At 38.9% G+C, this 17,838-nt stretch overlaps 1 long non-coding RNA gene across 1 annotated transcript in view; it reads right to left on the bottom strand.

Moving 5' to 3' along the window:
* Positions 1–2,213: 2,213 nt before the first annotated feature.
* LOC112586951 overlaps positions 2,214–17,838 on the bottom strand; it is a 75,742-nt gene continuing 60,117 nt past the window's right edge. The window contains exons 3-4 of the long non-coding RNA XR_006641425.1: positions 5,687–5,817; positions 2,214–3,156 (exon numbers count right to left, since the gene is read on the bottom strand). This is a non-coding gene — a long non-coding RNA (uncharacterized LOC112586951). The remainder of the gene's footprint in view (positions 3,157–5,686; positions 5,818–17,838) is intronic.

Below are 17,838 nucleotides of genomic sequence, written 5' to 3'. Positions count from 1 at the left end.
GTTTGTTGTGATCCACACTGTCAAAGGCTTTGGAGTAGTCGATAAAGCAGAAGTAGATGTTTTTTTTTCGGAACTTTCTTGCTTTATTGATGATCCAGCGGATGTTGGCAATTTGATCTCTGGTTCCTCTTCCTTTTCTAAAACCAGTTTGAAGATCTGAAGTTCAGGTTTCACGTATTGCTGAAGCTTGGCTTGGAGAATTTTGAGCATTACTTTACAAGCGTGTGAGATGAGTGCAATTGTGTGGTAGTTTGAGCATTCTTTGGCATTGCCTTTCTTAGGGATTGGAATGAAAACTGACCTTTTCCAGTCTTGTGGCCACTGCTGAATTTTCCAAATTTGCTGGCATATTGAATGCAGCACTTTCACAGCATCATCTTTCAGGATTTGAAATAGTTCAACTGGAATTCCATCACCTCCACTAGCTTTGTTTGTAGTGATGCTTCCTAAGGATCACATGACTTTGCATTCCAATGTCTGGCTCTAGGTGAGTGATCACACCATCGTGGTTATCTGGGTCATGCAGATCTTTTTTGTATAGTTCTTCTGGGTATTTTTGCCACTCTTCTTGATATCTTCTGCTTAGGCCCATATCATTTCTATCCTTTATTGTGCCTGTCTCTGCATGAAATGTTCTCTTGGTATTTCTAATTTTCTTGAAGAGATCTCTAATCTTTCTCATTCTATTGTTTTCAAGGAATTTTTTAAGATGAGGTTAACATTTAAATCAGTAGATTTTGAATAAAATAGATCAAAATGTGGGTGGACCTCATCCAATCAGCTGAAGGTCTTTTTATAAAAAGACTGACCTCCCTATAGGAAGATGGAATTTCATCAGCGGACAGCCTCTGAACTCAAAGTGCAACATCAGCTCTTCCCTGGGTCTTCAGGCTACTTTGCAGATTATGCACTTGCTTCCTCTATCAAGTGAGTCAATTCCTTAAAACAAACCCAACTCTCTCTTCTCTCTCTCATCCCTTCTCTCCCCCTCTCCATATATACTTATCTCTACTATGGATTTTGCTCTGTTCAACCCTGATTAATACACTAATGAAGCTTGAGTTGTGCACTCTCACTGCCAAATGGTTGTATATTTTTGTACATCTTCAGCAATAAGATATTTTATATGGAATCAGATAAGACTGCTGTCTCTTTCCTCTATTTCCATTTCTATTCTAAAACATATGCGTCACAATAAATCCTGAGTATAAAGTTATTACTAGCTACACCTGTGTAAAAATAGCTCTGGGGGACTTCCCTGGTGGTCCAGTGGTTAATAAGCTGCCTCACAATGCGAGGCACACCATTCAATCCCTGGTCCAGGAAAATCCCACATGCTGTAGGACAACTGAGCCTGCAGTTGTCTGCACCACGACTCCTGAGACCACACACCCTAGAGCCTGTGTTCTGCAATGAGAGAACCACCGCAATGAGAAGCCCTCGCACTGCAAGTTGTTACAACTATAAAAAGCCCGCACTCAGTAATGGAGACCTAGCAAAGCCAAAAATAAATAAATACATATTAAAAAGAAAAAAGCTTCTGGGAATACTAGTTTAGTGCACTATGCTAACTCATCCTGTCTGTATCATGATGTGAAAAAGGTCATGCTGTACTATGAGAATGTGCTTCAGTGTCCAGTACTGAGAATACAAAGGAAGTGGTCTGAAGTACACAAATCTAGAAAATAATATGTGAAAAATGATTCCAATCATCAGATATGTAAAATTATACGAGAATTTGTTTTTCAAACCCTGCCTAGTCAAAATGGAAGCTCTCTGTTCTTAGAAATATACTTGAAAATTCAAAATACATAATCTCAAGTGCAGCATACAATTTATCTTTCTTGACACAATCATGCAAAATAGGATTAATCAGATGTGCTGTGACTATAACACACAAAACTATTGCAGTATCAAAAACATGTCAAGTTTGTGAAGCTGTATGATTTATGTCCAGGTATCAATAAGAAAATCAAAATTTGAACAATCATATAGAAAAGGATAAAATATATTTGTTTTAAAGTCAATTATCTTTGATTATACAATTGTTGACAAAGAGGTGAATGAAGAGAATAAACAAACAAAAAAGGAAAACAGTTTTATAGGAATATGTGTCCTAGTTGTTGCTGTTATTGTTCTTTAGTTGCTAAGTCATGTCCGACTACGTGACCTCATGGACTGTTGCCTGCCAGGCTCCTCTGTCCATGGGATTTCCCAGGCAAGAATACTGAAGTGGGCTGCCATTTCCTTCTCCAGGGGATCTTCTCAACCAGGGACTGAACCCATGGTTAAATAATACAAATAGTTTTTTGAGATTTAGTGATATTTGTGTTATCTGTCAGTTTTTAAATATGTGTACTTTATTGCTATCTCTTGGGTCAGCCTAAACAAATAATCATTTTCACACCTGATTTTGTGTATTTGTAATTTTGTTTTTCTTTTTTTGTAAGATATAAAATGGTATAATTTACAGGCCTCATAATCCTGGATCCACCCCTTCCTGGAAGTCTCCATCATAGATTCCCCTGTAGTCCCCATGGAGCGAGACCAGCGTCGGTAGGGACTCCCTCAATGCGGCCCGCAGGGCTAGGGGCTGGCTCGCGCCCCCAGGCCCCAGAGGCTCAGAGCAGAGCTCACCATGTGGTCTGTGCTGGCCACAACAGGGGCAGAGCGCTGAGCCTGCTGCCGCTTCTCTTATCTTGGAATGTAGCCTGTCAGCCTCTGCGGCGCAGCGGGGTGCTTCAGGGTCATGCTCCCATGTTTCAAGATTTTCTCAGGGTGTCTTGTTCATAAATAGCTGTCAGCAGTTCTCCTGAGGGACAGCAGAGTCAGAAGCCGCCTATGTCAGCATCGTGCTGACGTCACTCTCCAGAGGTCTCGTTCTTGCATCTGCTGAACCCATGTCTTCCTGAGAGTATCAGCTATTCTGTCTGGTTCATGAAAAATGGCACAAGATTACACACTGAATCAATCAGTCCAGGTGAGTTCAGGAGGCAGAGATGAGTCCCCCCAGCTGAGTATCTCAGGCTACACAGAATCCCTGGTGACCTTTTGGCTGGCCCTCCAGCTGGCAGCTACTCCATTCAGGGTTTCTTTCAAGTGAATGACGGAGGTGAATCAACAGAGGCAGGTTCCCTCTGCTCTTGAGGTCGAAAACTAAAAGTTAAGAGGGAAATAAACGCAGGAGAAGAGCTGGTCAGTCCACACATGTGAGTAACTCACGGCTGGAGCAGGCCTTCTTCGACCTGCTGAACTACTCCCTGAACTGGCAACAGCACTGATCCTCTGAGCTGTGGGGAAAGGCACGTGTTTGTAGCAAAACACAACATGAGGCCTTCTAAGCAAGTAAAAGGCAAGTGAAGCTCAACAAAGCTTTCTTTTTTCAAGTTTTAGCATGTATCACATTACCTGGAAGGCTTGTTTAAACATAAATAGTTGGGTATTACTAGCTTTCTGATTCAGTAAGTCTGGAATTAGTCAATAATTTGCATTTCTAATAAGTTTGAGGTGATACTGATGCTACTGGTCTTTGTAGCACGTTGGAGAACCACTGTTCTATCCCATTCTCCCACTTTCTGCCTCTGCTCCAGGCTGCCACCACCCAATTATCCTGTGCAGACAATTCTCAGAAGGTCTTCCATCTATGAGGCCGGGGAGAGTGTTTCTCCTCTGTTAGTTCTTAAATTCATAGTTCCCTTGTGCTTCTATGATTTCTCCAGCATTCATTTAGGAGGACAGAACTTGAAACCTGTTATTTCATCATCTTGGCAAAACCAGAAACCACCCCTCCTTCAACCTCCTCCTGTCTCTTTAGTTTAATATTTACTTAAAACCTGGGTGTGAGTCATCCTGGTTTTGCCAATTAAAAATAAAATAATATAGAGAATGCCTCATTAAACTGTCTATTCCTGTTCAATTAAGTAACATAAAGTACATCAAAACTGCGAAGTTGTCATCTGAAATCATGTCCAACAATAGATTACCTCTATTACAGCAAGTTCTCTCTGGAAAACCCATTAAAATAAAAGGTCAGTTTGATGGAGAAGGAAGTGGTAAAAGATTGTGAAAAGAAAGCAGAGCAGTGCAAAAAGTTTCTAAACTAGAGACTGTGAACCCAAAGCTATAGTTACATAAATTGTAGACCAAGAATTTTCAAACTGTTTAATGTTTCCCTTATGTTGGAAATAAATGTCTTCAGAAACTTGATTATGCCACAGTATTCTAATTATATACATAGGTTTTTAAAAAATCTATTGCCATTTAAGTAAAATGTATAACAACTCATATTAAAGTAATAGTTTATAGCCAATGACTCATTGTAAAGGGGTGAACTGAGTTTTTTTTAAATGAAGGAAAACAAAGAGGAATAATAGAAGAAAGAAAATTTTATAGAAAAGTTTATAAGAAAAGTTTACATATTAAGTAAACTCTATGGTGACACTGGCAACTTGTCAAAGGCAAACCTTTTCATCTGAATCACACACACACACACACACAACCCACAAACAAACACACACACACAAATATTGCCTTTCTTGTCTGTAAGTGACTCTATTTATACTCTTTCAGGTGGAGTTCCTTTTGATTACTCTAAGCATGTCTGCTATAGGATAAAAACTAAACTGCATACCTAAAATTAAAAAAAAAAGATAAAAAAGAAGTGACTGAACTATTAGAAAAAGTTATACATACATTGATATAGTAAACATGTAGTTTCTCACAGAATTATTCTCCTGGGATCCTCTCTCTTCCTACTCCCCTAATCCAACATATAGAGAAACAGGGCACACTTTGAAAAACCCTGCTCCAGTGGATTTAAAAGAACTGAAATCAACAACAGCGCAGATTTAAAAGGAGGCTTTTTCTCTTTAAATTGGGAAGAGTTGAGGATAATATCGCAGCTCCTCAGACACAGCTCTCAAGGGAACCACAAACATAGAGCTCAGTGCCTCAGCCTGGCTGCCACAGACTGTGCTTCTCTTCAAGGGAAGCCGAGGCCCCCTGGCCACGGCCCTGTGCTCCCTGAAGAATGGCTATGAAAGATGAGTGCCAAATTACAGTAATTTAGACCTTTTAGCAATGTTCTGGGAGCAGACAATAACTGACATTCATCTGTGGAGTGGAGCAAGGTTAATGATTCAATCCCATTTTTATTATGAAGGAATCTTACCCTGCTGAAATCTGCCAAAAGAAAAAAAAAAAAGAATCAATATGTATTGTTTCTGCAGTGTTGTTAGGGGTCATAGTTCTAAGGAGAACACTGTTTAAGCTAGTCCTTCGCTTACCATGTAAATTATTCTACCTAAGTGGTTCAAGAAAAATGAGTATATGGGATGCTAACTTGCAGATTCCTTGATGCAGATTTAAGTAAAGTGAAAATCTACTCTCTGGAGTCATGACTGTGGTGAATGGTTCCCTGGTACATGTCAGAAATGTTTGTCAAGACATTCCATTGATCGGGAAATGCCTTTGCCCATCTAACGATAGAGCCTCAGATCCACAGAGAGCAGCTTTCCTGACAGTACTGGTTTCTACTGGATATATGGCTGGCATCTTTAGCTATAATAGAAAAAATGACTACTTTGGAGGTCCAACAAAGTTTGGGAAGTATCAGGGTGCCAGAGAAAATCACTGGAAGATGTCACTTGATTCACAACTTTCTGTGAACACAGAAAGTTCAACTTACAGAGCTCTGTATCCTTGGAGGGAAGTCTTAGTGGACTCAATTCAAAGAGTTTTCTTTGAACATGAAGGCTCCAGCTCTCCATGGGGTCATGCAGCGAGAATGAATTGGTGGTACCTTCACCTGTGTAGTTGCTGAAAACAACAATAAAGAACCTCTTCAACATAAAAAACAAAACAAAGCAAAACCCAAACAGTACAATGCCTGCGCTTAAGATGCTACCATTCTCTAAAGCACAATGTGCTGAATGCTCAAGAACAGTTTTGCAACAAGTAACCTGTTCACTGAGAGAGCAACTATAGGTACATTTTTTTTTCCAAGGCAGGAAATCTGTGAGTGGAGGGGGACAGTAAAGGCCCAGGGTGTCCTCCCCTGCCTCTTTCTCCAATAAAACAGAAAAGAGGCCCTCTGATGGAACTATAAACCCAGAGAAAAACAATAACTCTGTGTGGTTCCCTCAGGGTAATGAGTCCATGTGTCAATTGAAGATTTCTGAATGCCAGTACCTTTATTGAAAAGTATTCTCAGTGGTGGACTTTCTAGTGTTGTAAGAAATCAATGGGGAAGATAATGTGTGGGAAGGAACAGGGACTAGGACTTAAAAAATTCAAGGCTTTGTTATCAGAGGGATTTGGAGTTTTAATCTCACAAAGACAAAAGACATCCTTGAGCTAATTCTTTCTAGTCTCTGAGAATTATTTTCCTTGTCTATGAAATGAGGACTGACAAAATTTTCTCTAAGATCCATTTAAGTTTAAATATAGCACCTGAGGACTCTATCCTGTGCAAAGGCTTAAAATCACTCATCACCCATGATGCCATTCTCTTTTCTACCCTTGGTTTAAGACTGAGGCAGCATTTTGGTGAAGAGACGAGTCAGGCAGTTACTGCTGCTTAGTTGCTAAGTCATGTCTGACCTTTTTTGTGTCCCTATGGACTATAGCCTACCAGGCTCCTCTGTCCATGGGATTTCCCAGGCAAGAATACTGGAGTGGGTTGCTATTTCCTTACCTGTGTCTGAATATTGGCACTTCCACCTATCAGCTTCATAATTCTGAGTAAGTTGGCTAACAGATCTATGCCTTAGTTTCCCCACCCGAAAAATGGAGAGGAAAACAATCTGTCTTATAGGAGTAGCTGTGAGAATTAAATGTGTTAAGTCAGTGATGACTTGCAAAGTACCATAAACATCTGAATGTTTATACAGAAGATTCCACAAAATTGTAGGTTTTTTTTTTTTAAATCACATTTTACTCTCCAGTTCAGTTCAGTTCAGTCACTCAGTCGTGTCCGACTCTTTGCGACCCCATGAATTGCAGCACGCCAGGCCTCCCTGTCCATCACCAACTCCTGGAATGCATTTACTCTCAAGGAGACCAAAGATGGTGGTCCAGCATTCTCACTTTTGCCTCTCAGCATGGATCCATATTCTTCAAGATCCTTTCAGAGGCCGGCAACCATTTCTGTTTACATGACTGTTAGCAGTAAGAATCGATTCTGTTCCGTGAGCTCTCTTGCTGCTATTACTTTAGATATTTGTTTTTGTTGCCTTCACATTGAAACAGCATGGAGAAAACTATTGATTTCACTCTCTGAAATCTGAGAGATCTGTGCTTTTATCAGGCACTCTTCATTCTAAAAATAACTGCTATTCAGCAAGATTTTAATTTTTTCCCCAGGTTTCTTAAGATTTTTTACATGCTGCCTGCTTTTTATCGAGAAGAAAGAGGAGAAACATTTCTATAAAAATCATTTCTTTCTTCAAGAAAAGGAGAAGTATAAAAATGTTGGAGATAGGGTAAGGGAAAGAGCAAGTCTGTGATCAAGCTGTCTGTCTAGTGTGTCTGTGAGTGAGAAGGAAACAGATGGAAGGAGAATTACTACAGGCAGAGAGAAGGAAAGTGACTGAGAGACCAATTTTAAGCAGAATCAATTAAAGGGAAGTAGAAGATTGGAAAAAAAAAAAATAAGCACATGGCACCAAAAGGAGAAAGTCTGATGAAGAGTGAAGAATAATAAAAGCGTATAGTAATTCATGTATGTGACAAATTCAAGCCACATTTGAACAGAAACGCCAAAGGAAACAACAGAGAAGGATCTGATGGGACATTCCCTTCACTCACATAAAGTGATGGTTCTTTTCCCTAATCTTTCTTTAATTTTTTTGATTGAAATACTTTTACTTGCAAATTTCTAAAAGTTATTGCTCTCGTGTGCCATTTTCATTCCTTTTATGATTTTTATTAAGACTAAATAATTCAGTGAAATATAAATATATGTTCTGTCCCTAAGTATTTCCCCTCCTCCATCCCAGGAAGGTGGTTAGATCACCATTCAAGTCATCTACAGAAACGATCTGTGGTGGTACACCAAGAAAATGTGCTTAGGCTTCTGTGTTTATCAGTACGACATTCCAGATATCAAGCCCACTGAAAATAAGAAAAAAACATGGAAAATAAATATTAATCCATATAAATTCTTCCCTGACCTGCCAAGAAACTAAGAAATGGTCAGGGGCTTACAGCAACAATGAAGCTGGGAGATCCCAGCCAGGCTGAGGACATAAGATCTCATTATCCTCCCAGCCGTTTGAGCTTATTCAAAGCCCCTCATTCAAATGGTTTGATCCCTTTTTCCCCTCAGAAGAAATAGTTAGGGGCCAAAAATGAAGTCAAAGAGGGAATTCATAGAGTGCTCAGATATGGTATAAAAAACATTCCAAACATAATGTGCATCCAGGTCACCTAGAGATTTTTTTTAATAGCCAGAGCCCCAGGTTCCAATCACTAAACATCCTGTGATTTTAAGAAGTCCCCTGGTGTGCAGTTAAAGAAATGATAATGCGGACCATTATCCTAGGATCTGCAGAAATTTACCAAGTGAATGCTCACTTTCATGAGACTGGCTGTCTAAATCAACCGAACTGCTGAGCCAAGCTCATGCTGGTATAAAGTGATTCAGATATATGTGAAAAATATGACAGGTATGTAATCTGTATGTATTTACATGGAGAGAATACATATTTTACACATGCCTGGGTATGTGTACACCTCTGCTTGTGCACTTGTGTATCTTTTTTGGTGCTTTATATTCAGAACCAATTATTATTAATTCTATACAACCACACCAACATTGTACTCTTTCTGCAGTATTCTATGTATACAGTAGGATATAGGGAGCAATTTAGAGTTGGTCTATATGAAACCTTTTAAATTTATTTATTTTAGCTTAGTGATATATCTTGCGTAAACGGCTATTCACCTAAAAAAAAAAAAAACTCAAAAAATCCCTTTATAAGTCATATGGAGTTAAGCAAACATCTCAACAGCTTGTGTCATGTATTTCATTAATTTATTCAGCAAGCATTTTTCAATATTCTGTTTAAAATAAGAACTTAAGTAATTCACCTACAGTAGGTCACGTTAAGACCTAGTGAGAAGTGAGGTAAGGGCTCACCTTTCTCTCCTCTACTCTTTCCCAAACTCTACATATTTATTCTAAAAGATTAACCCAATGTATAAAAGCAACTGTAGTTTTTCTTTGGGTCACCTGATGAAATCACCCCAAGAGTATCTTTTTATAAATTTAAAAACTCTACTGATTAAATTCAAACCCCACAGAGAATATTCCAAATTGAGAAATTTAGGTTAAGAAAGATAAGCTTAATTTCTTTAGAAAATAAAATGTCTTCTGTGAATTCCTTGTATTTACTTTTTTAAGATTTCCATTTACTCTATTCAGAGACTGAATGGCAAAATTTCTTCCATGTCAATAGAAGAAGGATTTGTATCTAAATTGTACGATACTGGAATAGATACAGACTACAACTTAAATATTGGTTTTAGGCAGATGTTCATTTCAGAAACTTCTAATATCTCACTTGTATATAATAAAGAACAATGTATATAATAACATTCAGTTAGGGTTTAACATTCTTAGAATAAAATAACAGAAAACACTCACTGCCTGTCTCAGTGATAATATTTCAGAAGCTACTGTGGCCTATTTATGACCAACAGAGAAGAAGTTGGAGGTCTCTATTTCTTTTACAAGTGATGGTGGTTTGGGGAAATAAAGAATGTGTTAATGCTTCGGTAAAGACATGGGTTAGCAATAACATTAGCATTGCTTGTAGGATAGGATCAGAAGCTGGAGACAAGTATGACAGAGATGCAAAATCAAGGCAAATCTATGTTCTTCACCACCTGCCTGTTTCTTTGTGAAAAATAACTTTTATCTGAAAAATTAAAAATAACCTAGAGAGTCCCTTTCAGGTTTCCCGCTGAGGTAGAAGGCCATGCCTGCCTTTTAGTGCTTTATGAATCAGCGAACTTTTTCACAAGCATCGTTTCTTATCTAACAGTCAAACAACTTCAACTACTGTTGTATATTAGATGCTAAGGAACCTTCTTACCTTTACTATAATACTGTATGGTTCTACTCCCACACTGCATTTTTACTTCAAAAACACTGAATTTTCATTTGTTCTGTTACTATAAATGTCTCATGGGTGGAGATTCATTTCTGAAAGCAATAAAAAATTCATTTGGTTCATAAAAGAACTGTTTATGAATTGTACTACCAAAGCTGTTCTTGATATGCTATTAAAACAGAATAGTTGAGAAATCCCATTAAATCTCTAAAGAAATTTTTTAAAGTTACCATTTTAAAGGACTGACTTTATCATTGTTATTCAATATGCCTAAGCAATAGGTCCATTCTTCTAAATCCTAAATAAATAGTCCATTAGAAAAACATGGCCAAATGGTTTTAATCTAGAAAGAGTAGCTATTAAGTAATACCAAAACCAAGCAAATGCATCAGGACTTTAAATTTAAAAATTTTAAAACAGTGAACAAAGTATCTCATTTCTTCTACAACATAAGCAGAAGAAAACTTCTCTAATGTTTCTCCACATGTCACAAATCACAGTATTATTACTACAGATGAAAAGTGTCAATAGAAGAATCATTCAAACACACAACAAATTTGACTCAGAAATTATTTGCTTAACAAATCACCTGCAACGCAGGAGACCCTAGTTCGATCCCTGGGTTGGGAAGATCTGGAGGAGGGCATGGCAACCTAATCCAGTGTGCTTTCCTAGGGAATCTCAAGGACAGAGGAGCCTGGCAGGCTACAGGCCATGGGGTTGCAAAGAGTCAGACATGACTGAGTGACTAAGCACAGCACAGCAACAAATTACAAATTATTTTGGTTCTAAATGAAAAGTTTGATATGGAACTTTATTTGGTGAATCAGTCAAATGAACTCATAATAGAAACTCCAAACTTCTACCCAAAAGGGTTTTAGGGGTTAATAATATGGTTGGAAGGGGATCTTGAAGCTAAGCTTGCAAAGTACTCTGTACTCCATTAAGAATCTGTGACCTATCTACAACAAAGAAGAAGAAATGGAAAGTTGAGGGTGGGGTGTCAGGGGGTCTTAAAGACACAGATGCCCCTAGTAGTGGAGATCAGGAGAGTGGAGATGATGTAGAAGGAAACTGAAAACAAAGAAAGAAAATGAAGCCGTCATGTTCCTCACACACTGCATAAACTACGTGGAAATATCCTTTCAGCTTTAAGCATTCAGGAAAAACTGATCCAGCTAAAAGGGGTCTTTATAACTTGTATAAAGGCAAGTTAAATTTCACATTCAATTTCTTAACAATTACTGCCTCTCCCCTAAAGAGAGGAGATCCTCAGGGGTCATTTGAAAGAACTATCCTGGATTAGAATTTTGCTTCTCCACTATTATCTGTATAATTTTGAACAAGTTACTTGACCTCTCAGATTCTTACTCTTTGAATTTAGAAATTTTACTAATGAGCCTCTAAAGCGGTGCATGGTATACAACAGGCACACCATAAATGTGGATGAATGGATGACTGAATGGATGCTTACCTAGGTTATATGAGACCTGAATAAGCATGTACATAAAATGCGTGACAACCAATAAGAATGCAGCAAAGACTGATTTTTTTTTTCCTTCTCCTACATCTCCCACTACCTACTACTATGACTTCTCTCTCATTCTTTAACGGATCAAAATAAAAGAAGTCAATTATTTAAGGCAAATCTCTAGTTATTTTGATTCCCAGAGAACAGGAGGCCAAGGGAGGTGGGAAGAAAAGGGACAGTGACAGAAATCCAGGAGGTTCCTTCCCTTTCCTCCCTAAGCACCTCCTGACATGGAAGCAGGAAGCATGGGCATGGGCAGAGCTGCTGTCAAAAGCTTCCTTGGAGGCTAGCCTATTCCAAACTCTAGTACTTTCTCTTGGCAAACGGTGACCAGAGGTTTGGATCCAGCATTCACCTACACCAAGGCACTTGGAGGCATATACCGTGACCAGTGAGGAGTCAGTGACTTTGCTGGTAGGGTCAGGAAATAAGTTAGCAGTGGTCAGCTACTGGCTCTAGGCTTTCCTTCTCTAGCCACTCTCAAGGGTAACATCCAACATGACCCCAAGTCCTAAAAAATACATTCACAGATGATGCAAGCCTCTCCATAACACTTAATATCACAGGAATATTCCTGGCCCCAAGTGACCATTTGGAGTAGGAAATGGCAGCCTACTCGTTTGCTTGCCTGGCAAATTCTGTGGACAGAGGAGCCTGACAGGCTACAGTCCATGGGGTCACAAAGAGTCGGACACGACTAAGCACACACAGGTCACCATTAGAGACAGACAGTCTACTGGGAATGCCCAGCTGCACCTAGCAGGATTCTGCAGTCGCCTGAAATATATAGGCTTACTCAAGTACTGTGAAAGGCTGTTTTGAAACACATAATTATGTACCAGAGTATTACATTTGGTTACTTTCAGCAACCTTGTCTTTTTTTTTTTTTTACTGAAGTATAATTGTAAAAAGCAAAAATAAAGACTGTTTTAACATATTGGCAACTCTTGGCAATTGAGTAATTCTATTTAATTCTACCATTTAACATACTGGTGATTCTCCTTGGCAATAGAAGGGATTACATTGAGGAAAACAGAACCAAAATGCCTTTATCAAAGATACTGTCACCTAAAGATGCTGCTGCTGCTGCTAAGTCGCTTCAGTCGTGTCCGACTCTGTGCGACCCCATAGACGGCAGCCCGCCAGGCTCCCCCGTCCCTGGGATTCTCCAGGCAAGAACCCTGGAGTGGGTTGCCATTTCCTTCTCCAATGCATGAAAGTGAAAAGTGAAAGTGAAGTCACTCAGTCATGTCCGACTCTTAGCAACCCCATGGACTGCAGCCTACCAGGCTCCTCCGTCCATGGGATTTTCCAGGCAAGAGTACTGGAGTGGGGTGCCATCGCACAGAGCAAAAACTGACAAAAGGTATTCTTTCTTCTCATGGAAGTTGATGACAACAGCTTAACTTGCCATTCCACCCTTATTAAATTCATCCCCCTAAAAGTTAGGTTTTAGTGCTAGTTCTTCACCTTGGGTCAGAACTAAACATTCTTCTGTCTGTGTAATATCATGAACAGCATCTGGTATTTAGACACAAGCATATTCAAAGCATACATCAAAATAATACAATAGAAGAATACTTCTTTACTGGGATGGAGAGTGAACAAGATCTGTGGAGGGAAAAACGACTCTCAATATTTGAGGAAAATCTTTAGCAATGAACAGTAGGAGACTGTAGAAACTGAAAATGAAAAACAGAAAAAAGTCTCTCTCTAAATCTAATTTCCCTTTCCTAATTCCTTTCGTTAAATTGTTTTCTTCTCCCTCTTCCATTGCATCTGTAAGTGGTTAACTGTGTCTAATGTTCTCAGAAAGACTTTGGAGCAGGGGGTAAGATGCTAAGATCGCTTAGGTATAGGCCTGCTGAAAATGGAGATGTAAAATAGGTACTCCTTAAGTTTGTGTTTCAGACCAGCATTTTAGCCGCCAAAAACCTTTCATATCAGACGAGCTTCAGTTTTAATCATCCATCTTCCTCTTACAAGTTGTGTGGCCTTGGAAAATTTACTTACACTTTCTGACCCTCAACTAACCTTTTGGAAAAAAGATATGGGAAAAATTAGTGTTCCGTGAGTTGAAATTTAATACCAGAGAGAGATTGGAGACAGTTAATTAACATTTGTTGTTGTTGTTTCTGTTAGTCCCTCAGTTGTGTCCAACTCTTTGCGACCCCATGGACTACAGCCCACCAGGCTCCTCTGTCCCCGGAATTCTCCAGGCAAGAATGCTGGAGAATTCCCTTCTCTGGGGGATCATCCTGATCCAGGGATTGAACCCTGGTCTCCTACATTGCAGGCAGATTCTTTACTGTCTGAGCCACCTAGGAAGTCCAATTAACATTTATTAGGCACCTAATATATGCCACACACTGCTCGTTTATATGTTTTCTTTTATGTAGAATTCACAGCAAGCTTTTCAGTTACATGTCCTCTGTTCTGAAAATGAAGAAAGTGAATTTTAATGAAGTAAAGAATGAATGAACCTCTGTCCAAGATTATACAGCCATTAAGTAGCAGAGATTTTAACACAGAGCTCTCTGAGGCACAGACCACACACATTACTGCTATGTGGCCTCCCAAGGGATAATATGGATAGAAATTTTGGTAATATTGGGGCAAAAGGGGTTGCTAAATAGAGCTGTAGTGGGCACAGGACTCGGATTTCCTGATATCATCATAAAACTAAACAACCATAGCAATACTTGTAATTATTGTAAATTATCAGAAAGAGAAAGTAAATACTCAGAATCAAAGATGGACTGTTTATGATATTTCTGAGATTAAACCCTCCAAATAACAGGTCAGTTAAATGGGTACATGGACACACTGAGAGATACATATGCACACACACCCAACTTCATACACGTTTACATACAGGTACACATATGTACACACATACACTCATGTACATGTACACATACATACAGGCACTCAGGTACTTAACATCTGGATTTACAAGGGAAAAAACTTTCAAGCCCATAAATAAAAGCAGAATCTTATTTCAGATTCTCTCGGGATCTTAATTTAGGTTTTAAATTTCCCTTTATAATTCGAAGCATCTGGCCTAGGAACACCCACCCTCGGCTCTGGTATTTGTGATCCATGTGAAAAATTTCAGTTGCTAAGTAGGAACTTCTGGTTTCAAGTGATAGTCCAACTCAGCCCATGCTTTCCGATGATGAAAAGTATAAGTTTCTTCTACCTTGGTTGGCTAAACGTGGGGCCAGCCTGCAGCAGCAGAGGAGGCTATGATAGACACCACCTCCTGCCAAGACAGAACCACTCTCAGCCAAAATGACCTTATCAGACAGTTTCCCAAATTACAGATAAATGAGAATAAATAATTTAAAGAACTGTATCCAAGAAGGGAGCTCTGTGATGTTCAAAAGTTAGAAGAATAGAAAGAAAAGGCAAGATGTTGAAAAAGTCTGGAAATTAGCTTACCTGAGTATCTGATCTAGAACCATCCTTTTCAATCCTGCCTTATTAACTTTGGTATACTCAATCAGAGACAGTAGAAAAATAGAAAGGAACTAAGACATTTAATTACATCTAAACCAATGCTATGATAGTGACAACTTCAAATTTAGAAAGATATCATGAAAAAACTCTGCTTCTGTACAAATTTATTACTGCATGAATGGTAAAGACTTATAACCCAAAATATGATACAAAAAGTAATCTGATTATCTGTCCAGTATGTGCAAAACCAGTTCTCTGGTCAATTTTGATAACTGCTTATTCTTCTTGCATTCAATTTTCTCCCAGAACTGGCTCATATACGTATCTCTGACCTCTGAAAAAAACAGAAATACCAGCTGGTAAGATCCATCCAAGTTCATCTCTAAAGCATGGCCATTATCTGGACTATTAGCTCTGTCCAGAACAGAGCACATTCTTCCCCTCAGTACATTTTCACTAGGCTTGTTACAAGAAACAAGTGACTAATCAGGGAACGCCTAACGTGGCTGGAGATATCACAGAGATGCTTTCAAATACTTGCCCCAACCCAGTGAGATAGGTACTATGATCACACATCACAGGGAGGAAACCGCGATCAGGTTACCTACCCAACGTTTCTCATTATACTGTGACGCTGCAGTTGAAGCCAACACTCTTCATTCCATTCACGTTCCCTGGGATCTTGTGATTTTAAAAATGATGAAAATGTTCATCTAAATAATAAACAGCACCTAGAACCTCCCAGATTTTCTCAAATGTATCTCTTTTAGGAACAGAAAACCCCAGGCACCGGGAAAGGAAAACATTCCAAAATAACCTCAAGGGCTTGATGCTTATTAAATGGCAAGATGGTTCAGTCGAAAAAGCTAATGATGCCAAGGAGAGTCAGATTTTCTCCAAAGCTTCAAGGTGAAGACAAATAAAGCTCTCAGCAGCATTACAGATAATGAAAATCATCAACAATTCCCTGCTTCTACTGTCTTGCGCTGATACTTCCGTCGTGCAGATCACCCTAATTTGATTGCAGGATTTTTTTCCCTTGTTGTTGCCAAGAACTAGAAACACCGTGGGATGTAATAAAGTGGTGTTCTGGGTCTTTTATTGTCATTATTATTCTAATTCAGTTTTAGAAATTAGATGTGACTTTACTGGCTAAGAGCAGAGCTCTCCGTCTTTTCACATAAGGTGTGCCAGTCAGACATCCCCAATCACGTCACCTCTTATTCATCAGTTTTGCAAAGGTGCCCTGGGGAAAGAGCCATGGCAAGCAGAGAAACACCTGTAAAATGCATTAAAAACTCTTCTGAGAATGATTTTTCTCTGGGACTGAGCCACATTTACTAGGCGACAAACAGCCTGCTGGGCATTCATTTTATCAGTCAAGTATGCTCGAAAGCTCAATGTTCTCCCACAGGTCTCACTAACTGTACCTCCACCCTGACATCTTTTTATTTTAAACAATGTCAGAATTAGCTGAATGGTCCTAGTCCTAAGGAAAGGGCCAATGCTGCACTTGAAAAGCACTAAGGTATCCCCAAGAGATATATAACCCACTCTCAAACCAGGCATCCTAAGTTGAATTCAAACTCTGTCCTGAATTAGCTAAATATTTTGTGCAAGTTAGTAAGCCTCGATTTAATTCTCTCCTGTCAAAAAGAGCTTATAATACTTTAGAGGGTGACTGTGAGTATAAAAGACACAATGTCTTTTAAAGTATTCACCATAATGTGTGTTACTTAATGAGAATCTAGAAAAGTGGTTGGTAAGTATATGTTTGTGTCTGTATATAAAACGTAGGGACATTAGCAAAAGGAAAAAGAATGTCTTTGCCACCAAAACCAAGAGTTATATGGCCATGTAAGTTTAAAAAAAATATATAGGTTTGAACATAGGGAAACAGATTTTTTAACCGAAGATTTCCTTAAACTTAAACACACATTAGGAAACCACTAGAGAAAGCTGTAATTAAAAAAACAACAAAAAAAGTGGAGTTTCACGGATGCCAACCAGTCAGCTGAAAAGAGACACACAAATGTTAAATCAACACCCAGAAAAACTGTCCCTAGAGGGCTTCATGGGAGGTCAAGCCAATTTCCACCTCAATCTGAAAGAAAAAACACCAAAGGCAAGCAGAACAAGCTCATGAGATAAATAAGGACACAACAGACTGAGAGAAAAAGGCTTCTCAGGCAAATTACCTAAAGTGAAGATGTCCATGCTCTGTGTATGTCCACAATTCCTTCGGAAACAGCTAGTACAGAGACGTATGAAGAAAAGCCAAGGTTGAGAAGTGCCTGGAAAGTGTCACTGTGTTCTTGGGCTCCCTTTTCTCACTGAGGAAACCAATCGAACTTCCAATCTACCAGAGATGATACTGTGAGGATTAAATAAGATTGAGCCTTTTTTAAAAAAACACCAAACTGTTACACACTGTTACACTGAATGTAAGTTGGGACCACTTAGTAAGGAACAGGTGAAGAGAAGGTCAGGATTTATTATAAAATCTAGAGAAATAATGGAATGAGACCTTGCTACTCAAAATGTATTCTATGAACCAGAAGTATCAGCATGATCTGAGAACTTGCTAGACATGTATCAAAACTGATTGAAACATAATCTGCATTAAAAAAAGATATTTAGGTGATCTGGGTACACGTTAAACTTGAGAGGTATTTGCACACTAGCTTTATAGAAGGAAATATTGAAACTTGGCAGAAGCTGACCATAAGA

The sequence above is a fragment of the Bubalus bubalis genome, chromosome 9, assembly GCF_019923935.1.
Source record: "Bubalus bubalis isolate 160015118507 breed Murrah chromosome 9, NDDB_SH_1, whole genome shotgun sequence".
In the NCBI taxonomy this organism is placed as follows: domain Eukaryota; kingdom Metazoa; phylum Chordata; class Mammalia; order Artiodactyla; family Bovidae; genus Bubalus; species Bubalus bubalis.
Note: the sequence above shows the minus strand (reverse complement) of the source record. Positions and strands in the feature narration are given on the sequence as shown.